Source organism: Pseudophryne corroboree, chromosome 7 (assembly GCF_028390025.1).
Source record: "Pseudophryne corroboree isolate aPseCor3 chromosome 7, aPseCor3.hap2, whole genome shotgun sequence".
NCBI lineage: Eukaryota > Metazoa > Chordata > Amphibia > Anura > Myobatrachidae > Pseudophryne > Pseudophryne corroboree.
The window spans coordinates 167,740,477-167,764,583 of NC_086450.1; the positions used below are offsets into that span (position 1 = coordinate 167,740,477).

Below are 24,107 nucleotides of genomic sequence, written 5' to 3' on the forward strand. Positions count from 1 at the left end.
GGGACCTTATATAGACAGGTTTGTGCTTTTCCAAACCATGTCCGATCAATTGAATTTACCACATGTTGACTCCAATTAAGCTGTAGGAACATCTAAAGGATGATCAGTGGAAGCAGGATGCACCTGAGCTCAATTTTGAGCTTCATGGCAAAGACTGTGAATACTTATATACATGTGATATCTTATTTTTTTATTTTTAATAAATTTACAAAAATCTCAAAAAACTTTTTTCACGTTGTCATTATGGGGTATTGTGTGTAGAATTTTGAGGGGAAAAAATAAATGTATTCTATTTTTGAATAAGGCTGTAACATAACAAAATGTGGAAAAAGTGAAGCGCTGTGAATACTTTCTGGATGCACTGTAACTGGTGGCAGTGGCTTGCCCTGGCACAGGCTTCTCTGGCTTCGGCAGCACACTTGAGAACTGCTCATGGCACACTAGTGCAGTCACTTTTTGATGTGTTCGCTAATTCCCCACAGTGCCATCTAGACTTGCATAACCAGTGCAAACACAATGATATTGCATATGGACAGACTCTGCTTTTGTTGTGCCCTATACCACAATCCTGCTCTATGAATGATTTCTAATGTGTCTGATGTACAGAATCTTACAGCCAGATAAGTGGCCGGGGAAGTATATTTACTAAGGTCCCGATTTCATTCGTTTTTCTTTTTTTGTCTAAGTGTGATCACGTGAATTTACTAAACACAAATCTCTGCAGTGTTAGGGCTATTGTTTTAACCAGGCAAAGTTCACAATTCGGTAATTTACTAAGAATTCGTATTCTCAATCACTGCCGACAATAGCCAAACACTGCCGGGAAAGCATATAATTCGTAAAAAAAAGTGGAGCTTTCAAATAGAACTGCTTTTTGCAGTGAGATCTGTGCATGTTTCTCTGTGTAAAAGGGTCTGAAATAGTTAAAAATGGAGAGAAAAAAATTGTGTGGGGTCCCCCCTCCTATGTATAACCAGCCTCGGGCTCTTTGAGCCGGTTCCGGTAGTTTAAATACCAGGGAAAAATTGACTGGAGTCCCCTAGTATTTAGACAACCAGCACCGGGCTCTTGGGCTGGCACTGGTTCCCAAAATACGGTGGACAAAAGACGTATGGGTCCCCCGTATTTTTAAAACCAACAACAGGCTCCACTAGCCAGAGAGATAATACCACACTTTTATACTGGTCCCTGCAGCCGCGGCATTACCCCCCCAACTAGTCACCCCTGGCCAGGGTATGCTGGGAGAGTGGGGACCCCTTAAATCAAGGGGTCCCCCCTCCAGGCACCCAAGGGCCAGGGGTGAAGCCCACAGGCTGTCCCCCCCCCCATCCCTGGGCGGTGGATGGGGGGCTGATAGCTCTCCCCAGTGTAAAAAAATAATAGTCTTTTGTTTTAGAACTACAAGTCCCAGCAAGCCTCCCTCGCTTGCTGGTACTTGGAGAACCACAAGTACCAGCATGCGGGGAAATAATGGGCCCGCTGGTACCTGTAGTTCTACCACAAAAGAAATACCCAAATAAAAACAAGACACACACACCGTGACAGTAAAAATGTATTTACACACTTACACACTCATACATACCTACATCCCACGCTGCCCAATCACGTCCCCTTCTGCAGTAGAATCCAATAGGGGTACCTGTGAAACCCCCCCCCAAAATACTCACCTATTATCTGGTGAAATTCTATCCTCTTCGTTCCAGTAGGCAATCCAGGGTTAATAAAATAACAAATCGAAAACCCGCTCCAAACGAACTAAAGGGGATCCATGTTTACACATGGATCCCCTTTTCCCGAATGACGGGACCCCCCGTGACTCCTGTCACTACAAGTGCCAGCAGCCAATCAGGGAGCGCTACATCATAGCGCTCTCCTGATTGGCTGAGCGCTCCTGCCCTGTCAATCAGGCAGAGCGCAGCGGCTAGAATGGAGCTTAGCGCAGCTCCATTCTGGCCTATGATGGGAACTTTGCAGTCTGCGGCTAACCGCAAAATTAATTGGGGTCAACCACAAGAGTGACCCCAATTAACCTCGCGGTTAGCCGCATTCCGCAAAGTTCCCATCATAGGCTAGAAGGGAGGAGCGCGATCCTTCATTCTAGCTGGTGCGCTTATCCTGATTGACAGGCTCCCTGTGGCTGCTGGGATCTCCAGTCACGGGGGGTCCCGGCATTCGGGTAAACATGGACGCCTTTAGTGGCGTGGACCGGGATTTTTTTAATTTTTTTTTCAGGGCAGAGGATTACTTTAGGACAGAAGAGGACAGATCATCACTGGATTGTTTGTAAGTATATTTTTAATTTTTACAGGTACACGATTGGATTCTACTGGACGAGTGGATGTGATTGGCCGGCGTGGGATGTAGGTAAGTATATATGAGTGTGTAAGTGTGTTTTAATAAATTTGTACTTTCACGGTGTGCTGTGCTTTTATTTGGGTATTTTTTATTGTTGTGGAACTACAGGTACCAGTGGGCCTGTTATTTCCCTGCATGCTGGTACTTATGGTTCACCAAGTACCAGCAAGCAGGGGGGGCTTGCTGGGACTTGTAGTTCCACAAAAAATATCTATTTTTTACACACAAAAAGGCAAAAATGCTATCTGCCCGGCACCCACCGCCCAGGGGTGCTGAGGACAGCCTTGGGCTTCACCCCTGGCCCTTGGGTGTTTGGAGGGGGGGACCCCTTGATTTAAGGGGTTCCCACTGCACCAAGGAACCCCGGCCAGGGTTGACTAGTTGGGGGGTAATGCCACGGCCACAGTGACCTATATAAAAGTGTCCCCCAGCTGTTATCTCTCTAGATAGTGGAGCCTTGTGCTGGTTTTAAAAATACAGGGGACCCATACGTCTTTTGTCTCCCGTATTTTTGGAACCAGGACCCCTCTCCAATTTTTCCCGTATTTAAACAACCAGGACTGGCTCAAAGAGCCCAATGATGGTTATACATAGGAGGGGGGATCCCACGCAATTTTTTTTTTTACTTTTAACACTTTAAATACTATACACAATGAAGCCCTGCACGGATCTCACTGATCCGGCTGGGCTTCATTGTGTTATGTCCGGCAGTGTTTTACTAATCACTCCCGTAAAACACTACCCGACAATACGAATGGCATCGGCATCGGAAAATACGAATTACAGAAACATGGTAGCTTAGTAATTTACCGATTACAAATTCAAAAAGTTGCAATTTTGCACGCCCATTGTCATTCAAGTTCAATTTCGACTGAAATCGGCAGAAATACGAATCTTAGTAAATATACCCCCAGGAGTATTTCCTATGGGTTTTCTTATGTATGCAGTGTCACAGGAAACACAGTACATTCACACAGTCTAGGAGCCTAATTTAAAGTTGCGCATTTGCACAACATAACGGCAGTTGTGTCTACATTGTGTACGTGTTTAGAGTTTCACTATATTGGACTTTGGTAAATTGCAGTTGGTGAGGTGGATCAGGGTGTAAACATGTAAATGTTGTAAGGACGTGCACATGCAACTTACGTACACCCCTATCACACATACTGTATGTTTTATTTTCAGTTACTCAGATCTTAAACTATGTGGGTAATTCAGACTGGATCGCTGCAGCGATCCAGTCTGAATTACTATGCGCAGTGCGCACGCGCAGTGGGCAGACTGCACATGTGCAGCCAGTGAGATGCTTTCAGCATCTCACTGGTGCGATCGCCTCTGCCTGATTGACAGGCAGAGGCGGGAGGGGGGCGTAGTTGGTGGGGCGTGGTCCAGACAACGTAAGCGTGTCCGGACCATTGAGGGGGCGGGCCGCAGCGGCTACGTGACGTCACACGCAGCCGCTGCGACCCCGGGATGCGGCGGGTAGCTCCCTGCCAGAGTGCAGGAGCTGCGCTGGCAGGGAGCTGCTCGCCAGGTACAAAAGCATCTCCAAAATGCAATGCTTTTGTACCTGTGCGGGGGAGGGCAGGGACTGACATGCGGGGCGGACTAGCCCTGTGCTGGCCGTCCCCTCGCATGTCAGTGTAACTCAGTGATGGCTAACCTTGACACTCCAGCTGTTGTTGAACTACACATCCCAGCATGCCCTGCATCAGTTTTAGCATGGCCAAATAGCAAAACTGTAGCAGGGCATGCTGGGATGTGTAGTTCAACAACAGCTGCGCATCTACGATCAGCTCTGAATTACCTCCCATGTTGCCTATGAGACTGGAATTTTGCATGCATCTAAATTCACTTGATTCAAGTTTTGGAGTCGGGGGAGATGATTATTGCATTGCTGCTCTGAAGTCATCTACAGTGTATGCTAGTTAGAGAAGTTTATACATACAGGAGGCATTCATTTTGCCGGCTGTCGGGATCCCGGCTGTCAGGATACCGACGCCGGAATCCTGACACCCGTCGAAATACCGGCGGTTGGGATTTGCAGTTAGAAGTCCGACCGCCGGCCAGAATCCCCACTCGGGTGGTGGTCCACGCTACCACCAGAGAGGGAAATATAACCCTGTGGCGACCTAAGGTCGCCACTGGGACCGAAGAATGGTGAGCGCAGCGAGCCCACAAGGGGACATGCTGTGCTTGCCGCCGGTATTCTGGTTGTCGGGATATCCTACTGAATCCATCCATACTTGGATCACCATGCTCTAATCTGATGTCATCTGATGCTCCTTCACAAAGGTAACGTGTGGCTCCTGGCAGGGCTGTAACAAAGCTCTCTTCTCTTATGTCTTTGGTCATTTTTTGTGCTGAACCAGAGGCAAGAGGTTTAGGGGGTTGCAGTCAATATACCGGCTGTCGGGATCCTGCCAATCAGGAGACCGACACTGGAATCCCGACAGACCATGAAATGCAGATGCCCGAAATCCCGACAAACGCTCGGAATTCCCACTTGGTTGGTGGGTCCATGCCACCAACCGAGTGGGAATAGAACCTGTGGTTAGCGAAGGGTTGTGGTTCAACAAATCAGAGGTGTGACAGGGAATGGGGAATGTAGAGACCATTTGTGCGGCACCTGAATCATCTTTTGTTACCTGTCCCTGCGTTATTCATGGTAGACCTATTCAACTTAGAAGGACTTGTCAGCCTGCATTCATCCCGCCACTGAGGCATACTATTATGTTATTAATATTATTAACTGTTTGGTTGAAAGAGCTGTTACATTACTGTTGGTAATTTGAAGATAAACACTTTTCCCTCTGGTGATTTGCCTTCCTTTTGTACTAATCTCCAGCCATATTCATGCCCCCAGTCTGCTGACAGCTCCGGTGATTTATGCCCCACCTGCTGCGTATCTCTCATCACCTCACCTGGCGGCTGCTACTAGTGAGGAGACCATGTTTCAGCGCGGCCTCTGAGTTTTCTTTACGTCCAGGAGGAAAGTTTTCTTCCATTGTAAACCTGTATTTACCAAACATCAACATCTGTAAAGAATGTGTTTTCTCCGCATGATAAAATATGTCTGGAAACCGCACCACAGTAATTAATCAATGCACAATAGTTTTCCGCTCAGAGCAGATAACATTTGTAAACTATGATAATACTCAGTTGCTTCATTTTAAGTGAACTTGGCAGCAGATTATAATCACTAGTAGAGTGATGAGATGAAGGATAAAAATTAGGTTAGAGGGCCTAACATGAGGCTCATGGAGTGTTACCCAACAGTGCACTAAGCTACGTATCCATATAAACAGGGACTCAGCTCTGCACGCAAGCCGGCCGCATTTGCACCCGCAAACCAAAAACACACACTAATGGGCAAAACTATCTGCACTGCAGGTGGGGCAGATGTAAGATGTGCAGAGAGAGTTAGATTTGGGTGTGGTGTGTTACATACATACTGTACATACTGTACATAGTAACTAAGGTTGAAAAAAGACAATTGTCCATCGTGTTCAAACTGAAATCTAAATCACAGTGTAAAAATAAAGCAGCCGGTTTCATGCACCAGCCCTGTAGTAAGAGATCGGCCTGAGATCAGACAGATCTCTGTGTATGCACAACTCAGCATAGCCTGCAATACTTCCTACACTCCCAAGGCACAACCTCACTTTAATTAGACTACATGAGAATGCTCCTTTACCACTCATTTATGCCCATTCAGCTGCAATTGGAGTTGCGACTGCCTTCAGAGCCTACACCATGCTGAATATTGCAGCATATGTCTGCAGAACTGCTTGCAACTCAGAATCAGCCTATTAAAGGGCTTAATTCAGATCTGATCGCAGCAGCAACTTTGTTCGCTAATGGGCAAAACCATGGGGGTCATTCTGAGTTGATCGCTTGCTATCAACTTTTTGCAGCACTGCGATCAGGTTAAATCTTGGCAAAACTGAGCATGCGTATGCACCACAATACGCAGGTGCATCGTACGGGTACTAAGAGGATCGGTGCTGGGTGATGGATTTAACGAAAAATCTATTCGCACAGCCGATCGCAAGGAGATTGACAGGAAAAGGGCGTTTGTGGGTGTCAACTGACCGTTTTCTGGGAGTGTTTGGAAAAACGCAGGCGTGTCCAAGCATTTGCAGGGTGGGTGCCTGACGCCAATTCCGGGACCAAATAGACAGAAGTGATCGCAGCGGATGAGTAATTCCAGAGCTACTCAGAAACTGCAAAAAAAAAATTTGTGCCGTCGGCTGCAAAAGCGTTCGCACACTTGCAAAGCTAACATACACTCCCCCATAGGCGGCGACTATTTGATCGCAGCGCTGCAAAAAGTTGCTAGTGAGCGATCAACTCAGAATGACCCCCATGTGCAGTGCAGGGGGGTGGGGGCAGATATGACATGTGTAGAGAGAGTCAAGGGCCCCATACACTACAACGATTTTGCACGATTTTATGCGATTTTGACCTTTCGGCCAGATATATCTTATGAAAAGTGTCAAATTGTATGTGTTTTACATCCAATCCAATCCAATGAGCGGTCCCGTGAGCATCAGATCGGAGCCCCTAGGTTGTTGTTGCTGCACTATTGATATATCGGAATTGGATGGAAAAAGTGTGGTTTTTGTGCATGTGATATATCGCATGGGATGTATCACAGGGAAGTTTGACTGGCATTCTCAGGATACTCACAGCCCCTCTAGACATCTAATTCAGCCCATAAGATATATCATATGGTACAATTGTATGCCATACGATATATCACGTGCAATTTATAGCGGCTTCATCAATCGCATGCAATATATCTTATGCAAAAATAGCACAAAAGTACCAAATCGTATGGAATCACTCCCGGGAAAGTCCCGGGGGAGTTCAAGGGAAACTGCATCCGACTTCATCCTCAGACATATCGCTGTAGTGTATGGGGTCCTTCAGATTTGGGTGGGATATATTGTTTCTGTGCAGGGTAAATACTGGCTGCTTTATTTTTACACTGCAATTTAGATTTAAGTTTAAACACACCCTACCCAAATCTAACTCTCTCTGCACATGTTTTCTCTAACGTCCTAAGTGGATGCTGGGGACTCCGTAAGGACCATGGGGAATAGCGGCTCCGCAGGAGACTGGGCACAAAAGTAAAGCTTTAGAACTACCTGGTGTGCACTGGCTCCTCCCCCCATGACCCTCCTCCAAGCCTCAGTTAGTTAGATTTTTGTGCCCGAACGAGAAGGGTGCACACTAGGTGGCTCTCCTGAGCTGCTTAGTGAAAAGTTTAGTTTTAGGTTTTTTATTTTCAGTGAGACCTGCTGGCAACAGGCTCACTGCATCGAGGGACTAAGGGGAGAAGAAGCGAACTCACCTGCGTGCAGAGTGGATTGGGCTTCTTAGGCTACTGGACATTAGCTCCAGAGGGACGATCACAGGCCCAGCCATGGATGGGTCCCAGAGCCGCGCCGCTGGCCCCCTTACAGAGCCAGAAGACAGAAGAGGTCCGGAAAATCGGCGGCAGAAGACGTCCTGTCTTCAACAAGGTAGCGCACAGCACTGCAGCTGTGCGCCATTGCTCTCAGCACACTTCACACTCCGGTCACTGAGGGTGCAGGGCGCTGGGGGGGGGGGGGGGCGCCCTGAGACGCAATAAAAACACCTTGGATGGCAAAAAATGCATCACATATAGCTCCTGGGCTATATGGATGAATTTAACCCCTGCCAGAATACATAGAAAAACGGGAGATAAGGCCGCCGATAAGGGGGCGGAGCCTATCTCATCAGCACACTGGCGCCATTTTCCCTCACAGCTCCGTTGGAGGGAAGCTCCCTGGCTCTCCCCTGCAGTCACTACACTACAGAAAGGGTTAAAAAAGAGAAGGGGGGCACTAATTACGCGCAGTATTAAAGATACAGCAGCTATAAGGGGAAAAACACTTATATAAGGTTATCCCTGTATATATATATAGCGCTCTGGTGTGTGCTGGCAAACTCTCCCTCTGTCTCCCCAAAGGGCTAGTGGGGTCCTATCCTCTATCAGAGCATTCCCTGTGTGTGTGCTGCATGTCGGTACGTTTGTGTCGACATGTATGAGGAGAAAAATGATGTGGAGACGGAGCAGATTGCCTGTAATAGTGATGTCACCCCCTAGGGGGTCGACACCTGAGTGGATGAACTGTTGGAAGGAATTACGTAACAGTGTCAGCTCTGTATAAAAGACAGTGGTTGACATGAGACAGCCGGCTACTCAGCTTGTGCCTGTCCAGATGTCTCACAGGCCGTCAGGGGCTCTAAAGCGCCCGTTACCTCAGATGGCAGATATAGACGCCGACACGGATACTGACTCCAGTGTCGACGGTGAAGAGACAAATGTGACTTCCAGTAGGGCCACACGTTACATGATTGAGGCAATGAAAAATGTTTTACACATTTCTGATAATACGAGTACCACCAAAAAGGGGTATTATGTTCGGTGAGGAAAAACTACCTGTAGTTTTCCTGAATCTGAGAAATTAAATGAGGTGTGTGATGATGCGTGGTTTTCCCCCGATAACAACCTGATAATTTCTAAAATGTTATTGGCATTATATCCTTTCCCGCCAGAGGTTAGGGTGCGTTGGGAAACACCCCCTAGGGTGGATAAAGCGCTCACACGCTTGTAAGAACAAGGGCTCTACCCTCTCCTGAGATGGCCGCCCTTAAGGATCCTGCTGATAGAAAGCAGGAGGGCATCCTAAAAGGTATTTACACACATACTGGTGTTATACTGCGACCAGCAATCGCCTCAGCCTGGATGTGCAGTGCTGGGTTGGCGTGGTCGGATTCCCTGACTGAAAATATTGATACCCTAGATAGGGACAGTATATTATTGCCTATAGAGCATTTAAAAGATGCATTTCTATATATGCGTGATGCACAGCGGAATATTTGCCGACTGGCATCAAGTCTAAGTGCGTTGTCCATTTCTACCAGTAGAGGGTTATGGACACGACAGTGGTCAGGTGATGCGGATTCCAAACGGCATTTGGAAGTATTGCCTTATTAAGGGGAGGAGTTATTTGGGGTCGGTCTTTCAGACCTGGTGGCCACGGCAACAGCTGGGAAATCCACGTTTATACCCCAGGTCGCCTCTCAACATGAGAAGATGCCGTATTATCAGGCGCAGTCTTTTCGTGGGCAAGCGGGCAAAAGGTTCCTCATTTCTGCCCCGTGACAGAGGGAGAGGAAAAAGGCTGCAGAAATCAGCCAGTTCCCAGGAACAGAAACCCTCTCCCGCCTCTGCCAAGCCCTCAGTATGACGCTGGGGCTTTACAAGCAGAATCAGGCATGGTGGGGGCCCGTCTCAATGAATTTCAGCGCGCAGTGGGCTCACTCGCAAGTAGACCCCTGGATCCTTCAGGTGATATCTCAGGGGTACAAATTGGGATTCGAGACGTCTCCCCCTCGCCGTTTCCTAAAGTCGGCTTTACCGATGTCTCCTTCTGACAGGGAGACAGTTTTGGAAGCCATTCACAAGCTGTATTCCCAGCAGGTGATAATCAAGGTACCCCTCCTGCAACAGGGAACGGGGTATTATTCCACACTGTTGTGGTACCGAAGCCGGACGGCTCGGTGAGACCGATTCTAAATCTAAAATCTTTGAACACTTACATACAGAGGTTCAAATTCAAGATTGAGTCACTCAGAGCAGTGATTGCGAACCTGGAAGAAGAGGACTACATGATGTCTCGGTACATCAAGGATGCTTACCTTCATGTCCCAATTTACCCTTCTCACCAAGGGTACCTCAGGTTTATGGTACAGAACTGTCACTATCAGTTTCAGACGCTGCCGTATGGATGGTCCACGGCACCCCGGGTCTTTACCAAGGTAATGGCCGAAATGATGATCAAAGGAAGGGAATTTTAGTTATCCCTTACTTGGACGATTCCCTGATAAGGGTAAGATCCAGGGAACAGTTGGAGGTCGGTGTAGCACTATCTCAGGTAGTGTTGCGGCAGCACGATTGGATTCTCAATATTCCAAAATCGCAGCTAAAAGATTCCGACGACTCGTCTTCTGTTCTTAGGGATGATCCTGGACACAGTTCAGAAAAAGGTGTTTCTCCCGGAGGAGAAAGTCAGGGAGTTATCCGAGCTAGTCGGGAACCTCCTATAACCGAGCCAAGTCTCAGTACATCAATGAGATGGTTCTGAAAAAAAAATGGTGGCTTCCTATGAAGCAATCCCATGCGGCAGATTCCACGCAAGAACTTTGCAGTGGGACCTGCTGGACAAATGGTCTGGGTCACATCTTCAGATGCATCAGCGGATAACCCTGTCACCAAGCACAAGGGTGTCTCTCCTGTGGTGGTTGCAGAGTGCTCATCTTCTAGAGGGCCGCACATTCAGGACTGGGTCCTGGTGACCACGGATGCCAGCCTGCGAGGCTGGGGAGCAGTCACACAGGGAAGGAATTTCCAGAGCTTATGGTCAAGCCTGGAGACATCACTTCACATAAATATCCTGAAGCTAAGGGCCATTTACAATGCTCTAAGCTCAGCAAGACCTCTGCTTCAAGGTCACCCGGATTTGATCCATTCGGACAGCATCACGGCAGTCACCCACGTAAACAGACAGGGTGACACAAGAAGCAGAAGGGCAATGGCAGAAGCTGCAAGGATTCTTCGCTGGGCGGAAAATCATGTGATAGCACTGTCAGCAGTATTCATTCCGGGAGTGGACAACTGGGAAGCAGACTTCCTCAGCAGACACGACCTCCACCCGGGAGAGTGGGGACTTCACCCAGAAGTCTTCCACATGTTTATAAAACTCGACAAGTATTGCGCCAGGTCAAGGGACCCTCAGGCAATAGCTGTAGATGCTCTGGTAACACAGTGGGTGTACCAGTCAGTGTATGTGTTCCCTCCTCTGCCTCTCATAACCAAGGTACTGAGAATTATAAGATGGAGAGGAGTAAGCACTATATTCGTGGCTCCGGATTGGCCAAGAAGGACTTGGTAACCGGAACTTCAAGAGATGCTCACGGAGGATCCGTGGCCTCTACCTCTAAGAAGGGACCTGCTCCAGCAAGGACCCTGTCTGTTCCAAGACTTACCGCGGCTGCGTTTAACGGCAGGGCGGTTGAACGCCGGATCCTGAAGGAAAAAGGCATTCCGGATGAAGTCATCCCTATCCTGATCAAAGCCAGGAAAGATATAACCGCATAACATTATCACCGCATTTGGCGAAAATATGTTGCGTGGTGCGAGGCCAGTAAGGCCCCGACGGAGGAATTTTCAACTAGGTCGATTCCTACATTTCCTGCAAACAGGAGTGTCTATGGGCCTGAAATGGGGGTCCATAAAGGTTCAAATTTCGGCCCTGTCAATTTTCTTCCAAAAAGAACTAGCTTCAGTCCCTGAAGCTCAGACGTTTGTGAAAGGGGTACTGTATATACAGCCTCCTTTTGTGCCTCCAGTGGCACCTTGGGATCTAAATGTAGTTTTTGGGTTCCAAAAGTCACATTGGTTTGAACCACTTAAATATGTGGAGTAAAAATATCTCACATGGAAAGTGGTCATGCTGTTGGCCCTGGCCTGGGCCAGGTGCGTGTCAGAATTGGCGGCTTTATCCTGTAAAAGCCCTCATCTGATTTTCCATTCGGACAGGGCGGAATTGAGGACTTGTCCTCAGTTTCTCCCTAAGGTGGTTTTCAGCGTTTCACCTGAATCAACCTATTGTGGTGCCTGCGGCTACTAGGGACTTGGAGGACTCCAAGTTGCTAGACGTTGTCAGAGCCCTGGAAATATAGGTTTCCAGGACGGCTGGAGTCAGAAAATCTGACTCGTTTGTTTATTCTGTATGCACCCAACAAGCTGGGTGCTCCTGCTTCTAAGCAGACTATTGCTCGTTGGATTTGTAGTACAATTCAGCTTGCTCATTCTGTGGCAGGCCTGCCACAGCCAAAATCTGTAAAAGCCCATTCCACAAGGAAGGTGGGCTCATCTTGGGCGGCTGCCCGAGGGGTCTCGGCTTTACAACTTTGCCGAGCAGCTACTTGGTCAGGAGCAAATACGTTTGTAAAATTCTACAAATTTGATACCCTGGCTGAGGAGGACCGGGAGTTCTCTCATTTGGTGCTGCAGAGTCATCCGCACTCTCTCGCCCGTTTGGGAGCTTTGGTATAATCCCCATGGTCCTTACGGAGTCCCCAGCATCCACTTAGGACGTTAGAGAAAAATAAGAATTTACTTACCTATAATTCTATTTCTCGTAGTCCGTAGTGGATGCTGGGCGCCCATCCCAAGTGCGGATTGTCTGCAATACTGGTACATAGTTATTGTTACCAAAAAAATCGGGTTATTGCTGTAGTGAGCCATCTTTTCTAGAGGCTCCTCTGTTATCATGCTGTTAACTGGGTTTAGATCACAAGTTATATGGTGTGATTGGTGTGGCTGGTATGAGTCTTACCCGGGATTCAAAATCCTTCCTTATTGTGTACGCTCGTCCGGGCACAGTATCCTAACTGAGGCTTGGAGGAGGGTCATGGGGGGAGGAGCCAGTGCACACCAGGTAGTTCTAAAGCTTTACTTTTGTGCCCAGTCTCCTGCGGAGCCGCTATTCCCCATGGTCCTTACGGAGTCCCCAGCATCCACTACGGACTACGAGAAATAGAATTATCGGTAAGTAAATTCTTATTATTTCCTCCTTCCCCCCACCCCTCCTGCAGCGCACATGGGTGGTCATTCCGAGTTGTTCGCTCGTTGCCGTTTTTCGCAACGCAGCGATCAGGGGGAAAATGCGCATGCGCTTGGTACGCAGCGCGCATACGCTAAGTAATTTAACACAAAACTTTGGAGATTTGCACAAGCTCGAGCAACGTTTTTTCAACGCTAGAGTGATCGTAGTGAGATTGACAGGAAGTGGGTGTTTCTGGGCGGCAACTCAGCATTTTCAGGGAGTGTGCTAAAAAATGCAGGCGTGCCAGGTAAAAACGCAGGAGCGGCTGGAGAAACAGGGGAGTGGCTGGCCGAACGCAGGGCGTGTTTGTGTCGTCAAACCAGGAACTAAACAGTCTGCAGTGATCGCAATCTAGGAGTAGGTCTGGAGCTACTCAGAAACGGTAAGGAATTATTTAGTAGCAATTCTGCTAATCTTTCATTTGCTATTCTGCTATGCTAAGATACACTCCCAGAGGACGGCGGCCTAGCGTTTGCAATGCTGCTAAAAGCAGCTAGCGAGCGAACAACTCGGAATGACCACCATGGTTTTGTCCATTAGCTAACAAATTTGCTGCTGTGATCAGGTCTGAATTAGGCCCGGAGTATTGCTCATTTTTTGTGAAAGCATCAGCAGAAAAGGTTTACTAGCATTGGCAGTTATGTTGTGAGCACATCATTCCAGCATTTATTGTGCGATGATCTCTTGTGTGCAAATCACTTACCAGACTCGTGCGCTGCCAGAATTCTGACGTCGTTTGTTGTCCTACTTACGCCAGTAAATATTTCTTTTAGAATGATAGTTTTGTGTGTTGGAAACACATAGATGAGAGATTTGTCAGACAGCTTGTAATAACACCACTCTGTGGGTTCTATGCTAGTTTGTAGGGGAGGTTTGATTGGCATTGTTTTGTTTCAGGATTGGTTGAGATCATTGTGGTTTGAGATCATCAGTGTAGATTACTCTTATTTGTGAAATGTTTTCAGACTGTGATAAGTATCTAAAGCAGTGATACGCAATAGACGACTCCCTTTGAGCCTTATGATCCCCAGCTCCTTCTTGCATTGTTGTCATATTTGTTTGTTATTGCTTGTAACACTTGTTTCAAATGCCTGCTGATACATTATCCTACAGTGCTTTGCTAAATTATTCACCCCCCCCCCCCCCCAACCCGGTTTTCTTTTCCTATTTTGTTACATTACAACCTGTAATTACATTTTTATTAAATCTGAATTTTATGTAATAGAAATGCACAAAATAGTCTAAGTTGGTAAAGTGAAATGAGAAATATTTATATAAAAATTAATTTTTATAAATAAAAATTTGAAAATTGGTAGAGATGAGCGGGTTCGGATTTACTCGGTTCTTTACGCCAGATTTTTCTTGGCTAACCAAAACACATGACGTCCGATAGCCAATAAGGAGATTCAGGTAAATCCGAGTAAAACTGAACCCGCTCATCTCTAAAAATTGGCGTGTGCATATGTATTCACTAGAGATGAGCGGGTTCGGTTTCTCTGAATCCGAACCCGCCCGAACTTCATGTTTTTTTCACGGGTCCGAGCGACTCGGATCTTCCCGCCTTGCTCGGTTAACCCGAGCGCGCCCGAACGTCATCATGACGCTGTCGGATTCTCGCGAGGCTCGGATTCTATCGCGAGACTCGGATTCTATATAAGGAGCCGCGCGTCGCCGCCATTTTCACACGTGCATTGAGATTGATAGGGAGAGGACGTGGCTGGCGTCCTCTCCATTTAGATTAGGGTTGAGAGAGAGAGAGAGATTGACCTGAGGCTGTGATACTGTAGAAGAGAGTGCAGAGTTTAGTGACTGACGACCACAGTGACCACCAGACAGTGCAGTTGTTTGTTTTATTTAATATATCCGTTCTCTGCCTGAAAAAAACGATACACACAGTGACTCAGTCACATACCATATCTGTGTGCACTGCTCAGTCCAGTGTGCTGCATCAATGTATATATATATCTGACTGTGCTCAGCTCACACAGCTTATAATTGTGGGGGAGACTGGGGAGCACTGCAGTGCCAGTTATAGGTTATAGCAGGAGCCAGGAGTACATAATATTATATTAAAATTAAACAGTGCACACTTTTGCTGCAGGAGTGCCACTGCCAGTGTGACTAGTGACCAGTGACCTGACCACCAGTATATATAATATTAGTAGTATACTATCTCTTTATCAACCAGTCTATATTAGCAGCAGACACAGTACAGTGCGGTAGTTCACGGCTGTGGCTACCTCTGTGTCGGCACTCGGCAGCCCGTCCATAATTGTATATACCACCTAACCGTGGTTTTTTTTTCTTTCTTTATACATACATACTAGTTACGAGTATACTATCTCTTTATCAACCAGTCTATATATTAGCAGCAGACACAGTACAGTGCGGTAGTTCACGGCTGTGGCTACCTCTGTGTCGGCACTCGGCAGCCCGTCCATAATTGTATATACCACCTAACCGTGGTTTTTTTTTCTTTCTTTATACATACATACTAGTTACGAGTATACTATCTCTTTATCAACCAGTCTATATATTAGCAGCAGACACAGTACAGTGCGGTAGTTCACGGCTGTGGCTACCTCTGTGTCGGCACTCGGCAGCCCGTCCATAATTGTATATACCACCTAACCGTGGTTTTTTTTTCTTTCTTTATACATACATACTAGTTACGAGTATACTATCTCTTTATCAACCAGTCTATATATTAGCAGCAGACACAGTACAGTGCGGTAGTTCACGGCTGTGGCTACCTCTGTGTCGGCACTCGGCAGCCCGTCCATAATTGTATATACCACCTAACCGTGGTTTTTTTTTCTTTCTTTATACATACATACTAGTTACGAGTATACTATCTCTTTATCAACCAGTCTATATATTAGCAGCAGACACAGTACAGTGCGGTAGTTCACGGCTGTGGCTACCTCTGTGTCGGCACTCGGCAGCCCGTCCATAATTGTATATACCACCTAACCGTGGTTTTTTTTTCTTTCTTTATACATACATACTAGTTACGAGTATACTATCTCTTTATCAACCAGTCTATATATTAGCAGCAGACACAGTACAGTGCGGTAGTTCACGGCTGTGGCTACCTCTGTGTCGGCACTCGGCAGCCCGTCCATAATTGTATATACCACCTAACCGTGGTTTTTTTTTCTTTCTTTATACATACATACTAGTTACGAGTATACTATCTCTTTATCAACCAGTCTATATATTAGCAGCAGACACAGTACAGTGCGGTAGTTCACGGCTGTGGCTACCTCTGTGTCGGCACTCGGCAGCCCGTCCATAATTGTATATACCACCTAACCGTGGTTTTTTTTTCTTTCTTTATACATACATACTAGTTACGAGTATACTATCTCTTTATCAACCAGTCTATATATTAGCAGCAGACACAGTACAGTGCGGTAGTTCACGGCTGTGGCTACCTCTGTGTCGGCACTCGGCAGCCCGTCCATAATTGTATATACCACCTAACCGTGGTTTTTTTTTCTTTCTTTATACATACATACTAGTTACGAGTATACTATCTCTTTATCAACCAGTCTATATATTAGCAGCAGACACAGTACAGTGCGGTAGTTCACGGCTGTGGCTACCTCTGTGTCGGCACTCGGCAGCCCGTCCATAATTGTATATACCACCTAACCGTGGTTTTTTTTTCTTTCTTCTTTATACATACATAGTTACATAGACATCTCTTTATCAACCAGTCTATATTAGCAGCAGACACAGTACAGTACGGTAGTTCACGGCTGTGGCTACCTCTGTGTCTGCACTCGGCAGGCAGTCCATAATTGTATACTAGTATCCATCTCCATTGTTTACCTGAGGTGCCTTTTAGTTGTGCCTATTAAAATATGGAGAACAAAAATGTTGAGGTTCCAAAATTAGGGAAAGATCAAGATCCACTTCCACCTCGTGCTGAAGCTGCTGCCACTAGTCATGGCCGAGACGATGAAATGCCAGCAACCTCGTCTGCCAAGGCCGATGCCCAATGTCATAGTACAGAGCATGTCAAATCCAAAACACCAAATATCAGAAAAAAAAGGACTCCAAAACCTAAAATAAAATTGTCGGAGGAGAAGCGTAAACTTGCCAATATGCCATTTACGACACGGAGTGGCAAGGAACGGCTGAGGCCCTGGCCTATGTTCATGGCTAGTGGTTCAGCTTCACATGAGGATGGAAGCACTCAGCCTCTCGCTAGAAAAATGAAAAGACTCAAGCTGGCAAAAGCACCGCAAAGAACTGTGCGTTCTTCGAAATCCCAAATCCACAAGGAGAGTCCAATTGTGTCGGTTGCGATGCCTGACCTTCCCAACACTGGACGTGAAGAGCATGCGCCTTCCACCATTTGCACGCCCCCTGCAAGTGCTGGAAGGAGCACCCGCAGTCCAGTTCCTGATAGTCAGATTGAAGATGTCAGTGTTGAAGTACACCAGGATGAGGAGGATATGGGTGTTGCTGGCGCTGGGGAGGAAATTGACCAGGAGGATTCTGATGGTGAGGTGGTTTGTTTAAGTCAGGCACCCGGGGAGACACCTGTTGTCCGTGGGAGGAATATGGCCGTTGACATGCCAGGTGAAAATACCAAAAAAATCAGCTCTTCGGTGTGGAGGTATTTCACCAGAAATGCGGACAACAGGTGTCAAGCCGTGTGTTCCCTTTGTCAAGCTGTAATAAGTAGGGGTAAGGACGTTAACCACCTCGGAACATCCTCCCTTATACGTCACCTGCAGCGCATTCATAATAAGTCAGTGACAAGTTCAAAAACTTTGGGTGACAGCGGAAGCAGTCCACTGACCAGTAAATCCCTTCCTCTTGTAACCAAGCTCACGCAAACCACCCCACCAACTCCCTCAGTGTCAATTTCCTCCTTCCCCAGGAATGCCAATAGTCCTGCAGGCCATGTCACTGGCAATTCTGACGAGTCCTCTCCTGCCTGGGATTCCTCCGATGCATCCTTGCGTGTAACGCCTACTGCTGCTGGCGCTGCTGTTGTTGCCGCTGGGAGTCGATGGTCATCCCAGAGGGGAAGTCGTAAGCCCACTTGTACTACTTCCAGTAAGCAATTGACTGTTCAACAGTCCTTTGCGAGGAAGATGAAATATCACAGCAGTCATCCTACTGCAAAGCGGATAACTGAGGCCTTGGCATCCTGGGTGGTGAGAAACGTGGTTCCGGTATCCATCATTACTGCAGAGCCAACTAGAGACTTGTTGGAGGTACTGTGTCCCCGGTACCAAATACCATCTAGGTTCCATTTCTCTAGGCAGGCGATACCGAAAATGTACACAGACCTCAGAAAAAGAGTCACCAGTGTCCTAAAAAATGCAGCTGTACCCAATGTCCACTTAACCACGGACATGTGGACAAGTGGAGCAGGGCAGGGTCAGGACTATATGACTGTGACAGCCCACTGGGTAGATGTATGGACTCCCGCCGCAAGAACAGCAGCGGCGGCACCAGTAGCAGCATCTCGCAAACGCCAACTCTTTCCTAGGCAGGCTACGCTTTGTATCACCGGTTTCCAGAATACGCACACAGCTGAAAACCTCTTACGGCAACTGAGGAAGATCATCGCGGAATGGCTTACCCCAATTGGACTCTCCTGTGGATTTGTGGCATCGGACAACGCCAGCAATATTGTGTGTGCATTAAATATGGGCAAATTCCAGCACGTCCCATGTTTTGCACATACCTTGAATTTGGTGGTGCAGAATTTTTTAAAAAACGACAGGGGCGTGCAAGAGATGCTGTCGGTGGCCAGAAGAATTGCGGGACACTTTCGGCGTACAGGCACCACGTACAGAAGACTGGAGCACCACCAAAAACTACTGAACCTGCCCTGCCATCATCTGAAGCAAGAAGTGGTAACGAGGTGGAATTCAACCCTCTATATGCTTCAGAGGTTGGAGGAGCAGCAAAAGGCCATTCAAGCCTATACAATTGAGCACGATATAGTAGGTGGAATGCACCTGTCTCAAGCGCAGTGGAGAATGATTTCAACGTTGTGCAAGGTTCTGATGCCCTTTGAACTTGCCACACGTGAAGTCAGTTCAGACACTGCCAGCCTGAGTCAGGTCATTCCCCTCATCAGGCTTTTGCAGAAGAAGCTGGAGACATTGAAGGAGGAGCTAACACGGAGCGATTCCGCTAGGCATGTGGGACTTGTGGATGGAGCCCTTAATTCGCTTAACAAGGATTCACGGGTGGTCAATCTGTTGAAATCAGAGCACTACATTTTGGCCACCGTGCTCGATCCTAGATTTAAAGCCTACCTTGGATCTCTCTTTCCGGCAGACACAAGTCTGCTGGGGTTGAAAGACCTGCTGGTGACAAAATTGTCAAGTCAAGCGGAACGCGACCTGTCAACATCTCCTCCTTCACATTCTCCCGCAACTGGGGGTGCGAGGAAAAGGCTCAGAATTCCGAGCCCACCCGCTGGCGGTGATGCAGGGCAGTCTGGAGCGACTGCTGATGCTGACATCTGGTCCGGACTGAAGGACCTGACAACGATTACGGACATGTCGTCTACTGTCACTGCATATGATTCTCTCAACATTGATAGAATGGTGGAGGATTATATGAGTGACCGCATCCAAGTAGGCACGTCACACAGTCCGTACTTATACTGGCAGGAAAAAGAGGCAATTTGGAGGCCCTTGCACAAACTGGCTTTATTCTACCTAAGTTGCCCTCCCACAAGTGTGTACTCCGAAAGAGTGTTTAGTGCCGCCGCTCACCTTGTCAGCAATCGGCGTACGAGGTTACATCCAGAAAATGTGGAGAAGATGATGTTCATTAAAATGAATTATAATCAATTCCTCCGCGGAGACATTGACCAGCAGCAATTGCCTCCACAAAGTACACAGGGAGCTGAGATGGTGGATTCCAGTGGGGACGAATTGATAATCTGTGAGGAGGGGGATGTACACGGTGATATATCGGAGGGTGATGATGAGGTGGACATCTTGCCTCTGTAGAGCCAGTTTGTGCAAGGAGAGATTAATTGCTTCTTTTTTGGGGGGGGTCCAAACCAACCCGTCATATCAGTCACAGTCGTGTGGCAGACCCTGTCACTGAAATGATGGGTTGGTTAAAGTGTGCATGTCCTGTTTTGTTTATACAACATAAGGGTGGGTGGGAGGGCCCAAGGACAATTCCATCTTGCACCTCTTTTTTCTTTTCTTTTTCTTTGCATCATGTGCTGATTGGGGAGGGTTTTTTGGAAGGGACATCCTGCGTGACACTGCAGTGCCACTCCTAAATGGGCCCGGTGTTTGTGTCGGCCACTAGGGTCGCTAATCTTACTCACACAGTCAGCTACCTCATTGGGCCTCTTTTTTTCTTTGCGTCATGTGCTGTTTGGGGAGGGTTTTTTGGAAGGGACATCCTGCGTGACACTGCAGTGCCACTCCTAGATGGGCCCGGTGTTTGTGTCGGCCACTAGGGTCGCTAATCTTACTCACACAGCTACCTCATTGCGCCTCTTTTTTTCTTTGCGTCATGTGCTGTTTGGGGAGGGTTTTTTGGAAGGGACATCCTGCGTGACACTGCAGTGCCACTCCTAGATGGGCCCGGTGTTTGTGTCGGCCACTAGGGTCGCTTATCTTACTCACACAGCGACCTCGGTGCAAATTTTAGGACTAAAAATAATATTGTGAGGTGTGAGGTATTCAGAATAGACTGAAAATGAGTGTAAATTATGGTTTTTGAGGTTAATAATACTTTGGGATCAAAATGACCCCCAAATTCTATGATTTAAGCTGTTTTTTAGTGTTTTTTGAAAAAAACACCCGAATCCAAAACACACCCGAATCCGACAAAAAAAATTCGGTGAGGTTTTGCCAAAACGCGTTCGAACCCAAAACACGGCCGCGGAACCGAACCCAAAACCAAAACACAAAACCCGAAAAATTTCAGGCGCTCATCTCTAGTATTCACCCCCTTTGCTATGAAGCCCCTCAAAGGTTCTGGTGTAACCAATTACCTTCAGAAGTCACATAATTAGTGAAATGAAGTCCACCTGTATGCAATCTAAGTGTCACATGATCTGTCAGTATAAATGCACCTTCTCTGAAAGGCCCCAGAGGCTGTAACACCACTAAGCAAGAGACACCATGAAGACCAAGGAGCTCTCCAAACAAGTCAGGGACAAAGTTGTTGAGAAGTACAAGTCAGGGTTGGGTTCTAATAAAATAATCCAAATTTTTGATGATCCCCCAGAGCATCATCAAATCCATCATCTTCAAATGGAAAGAACATGGTACCACAACAAACCTGCCAAGAAAGGGTTGGCCACCAAAACTCACAGACCAGGCAAGGAGGGCATTAATCAGAGAGGCAGCACACAGACCAAAGGTAACCCTGAAGGAGCTGCAGAGTTTCACAGCAGAAACTGGTGTATTTGCACATGTGACCACATTAAGCCGTACACTCCATAGAGCTGGGCTTTATGGAAGAGTGGCCAGAAAAAAGCCACTACTTAATGTTAAAAATAAGAAGGCACATTTTTAGTTTGCCAAAAAGCATGTGGATAACTCCCCAAATGTATGGAGGAAGGTGCTCTGGTCAGATGAGACTAAAATTTTACTTTTCTGCCATCAAGGAAAACATATGTCTGGCACAAACCCAACACATCCCATCACCCCAAGAACACCATCCCCACAGTGAAACATGGTGGTGGCAGCATCATGCTGTGGGGATGTTTTTCAGCAGCAGGGACTGGGAAACTGTTTTGATTTGAGGGAAAGATGGATGGTGCTAAATACAGGGATATTCTTGAGCAAAACCTGTTTCAGTCTGCCTGTGATTTGAGACTGGGACGGAGGTTCACCTTCCTGAAGGATAATGACCCAAAGCATACTGCTAAAACAACACTCGAGTGGTTTAAGCGGAAACATTTATATGTGTTGGAATGGCCCAGTCGAAGCCCAGATCTCAATCCAATTGAGGATCTGTGGTCAGACTTGAAGATTGCTGTTCACAAGTGGAAACCATCCAACATGAAGGAGCTGGAGCAGTTTTGCCTTAAGGAATGGTCACAAATCCCAGTGGCACGATGTGGCAAGCTCATAGAGACTTATCCAAAGAGACTTGCTGCTGTAATTGCCGCAAAAGGTGGCTCTACAAAGTACTGACTTTAGGGGGGTGAATAGTTATGCACACTGAAGTTTTCTGTCATTTTGTCTTATTTGTTGTTTGCTTGATTGCTTCACAATAAAAAAAATAAAAAACATCTTCCAAGTTGTAGGCATGTTCTGTGAATGAACTGATGCAGACCTTCAAACAATCTAGTTTAATTCCAGGTTGTCAGGCAACAAAACATGAAAAATGCAAAGGGGGGTGAATACTTTAGCAAGACACTGTATATAATAAAAGGCTAACGCTGCTCCTCACCTCTATGGGGGAATTAAAGTGTCTTGTGCGCTGGCAGCCACTAGATGGCACCCAACGGAGCAATTTAATACCCCTTTTCCACTAGCTCAAAAAACACGGGTAAATGCACGGGGGCGCGCATTTACCCGTGTTTTTTGCAAGTGGAAAAGGGTAAACCCGGATCAAGTGACCCGTGAATCCTACCCGGCTGTTTACCTGGGTAGGACACGGGAATGATCCGGGTAGGGTTGTAGTGTAAACGGGAGCCGTGTCGATGCGACACGGCTCCCATTACACTGTATGGAAGGGCAGCGCTGGGAGATCATGTGATCTCCCTGCGCCGCCCTTCCATACAGTGTAAACGGGAGCCGTGTCGATGCGACACGGCTCCCATTACACTGTATGGAAGGGCAGCGCTGGGAGATCATGTGATCTCCCTGCGCCGCCCCTGCCGCGTCACTAGAAGCGTCACCAACCCGGCATATGCCGGGTTGTAACTGCTGATGGGAAACGGGCCGAGCACGGGTCGCAGCAGGGGGCAGCTCCCGTGTCAGGCTCCCGGCTGCGACCCGTGCTCGTAAGTGGAAAAGGGGTATAAGTGTTGCTCCATTCCAGCGTACTGACATTACTGTTATGTTTTTCCGTCAGTTTGATGGGCTAGTAACTAGTTACAGATAAATGTATATTGAATTGAATTAACATTACTGATATTAAGAATAATTTGAGGCCCATTTTACAGTTAGAGCGCTTCCCACGCATCTCCCTAGGTGTATCAGGTTGCCTGTCACCGATATAAGACATCAAAGTCATTTATTAATTTACCCACATTAATTATACAACAGAATAGTATATGATGTGTATTGATGCCTGTATGAGTGGGGGCTATAGATATAGGCATCCAGCAGCTTCTAGATGTCAGTGACGCTTCCTTAAGGGTGGTACACATGGAGAGATCCGTGCTTAATTTCTAAGCAATCTGACTAGACTCGTGACCACGGTTCTCTCCGTGTGCAGGCCTGCGCGTCGCTATCGCCGGTATGTGTGCTGAGTGGGGGGAGAGATCTGTGCTCAGTGATCTGTGCTTGATCGCTCAGCACACATCTCCCCGTGTGTACGGGGCTTTCGTCCATACTTTCCAACATGTTGACCCAGAAATTAGGGGAAGGGGGTAATTGCATCACAGAGGCAAACATACACTATTTTCATGTGAGTCCAACTCAGCATCTGCCTCACATCTGGTGAGTGCAAGTTTTGTTTAGTAATTCAATATTTATCAGTGTAAAAAACCCTGTGGATTGGGTCTGACCCAGTTTTATTATTTTTCTGCCTGCATTATGGTTGTATACGTAATAATAATGTGAGATTGATAATGGAGATATATAGAAGCATACAATTTGATGGCAGATAAGAACCACTTGGCCCATCTAGTCTGCCCATGTATACGCACACACTAGGGTTCATTTTTGTCAGTAGCTAATTAACCTACAGTATATTTTTGGATTGTGGGAGGAAACCAGCTCAAGCACGGGGAGAATATACAAACTCCACACAGTTAGGGCTGTGGTGGGAATCAAGCCCAATGCTTTGAGGCAGTAATGCTAACCACTACACCATCCGTTCTATGAAATATTAATAAAGTGTGTTTCTTTA

At 47.0% G+C, this 24,107-nt stretch overlaps 1 protein-coding gene across 1 annotated transcript in view; it reads left to right on the forward strand.

Moving 5' to 3' along the window:
- The window catches only part of LYPD6 (LY6/PLAUR domain containing 6), a 197,884-nt gene that overhangs the window by 151,533 nt on the left and 22,244 nt on the right, over nt 1-24,107 (forward strand). The gene's annotated exons all lie outside the window — the stretch shown is intronic.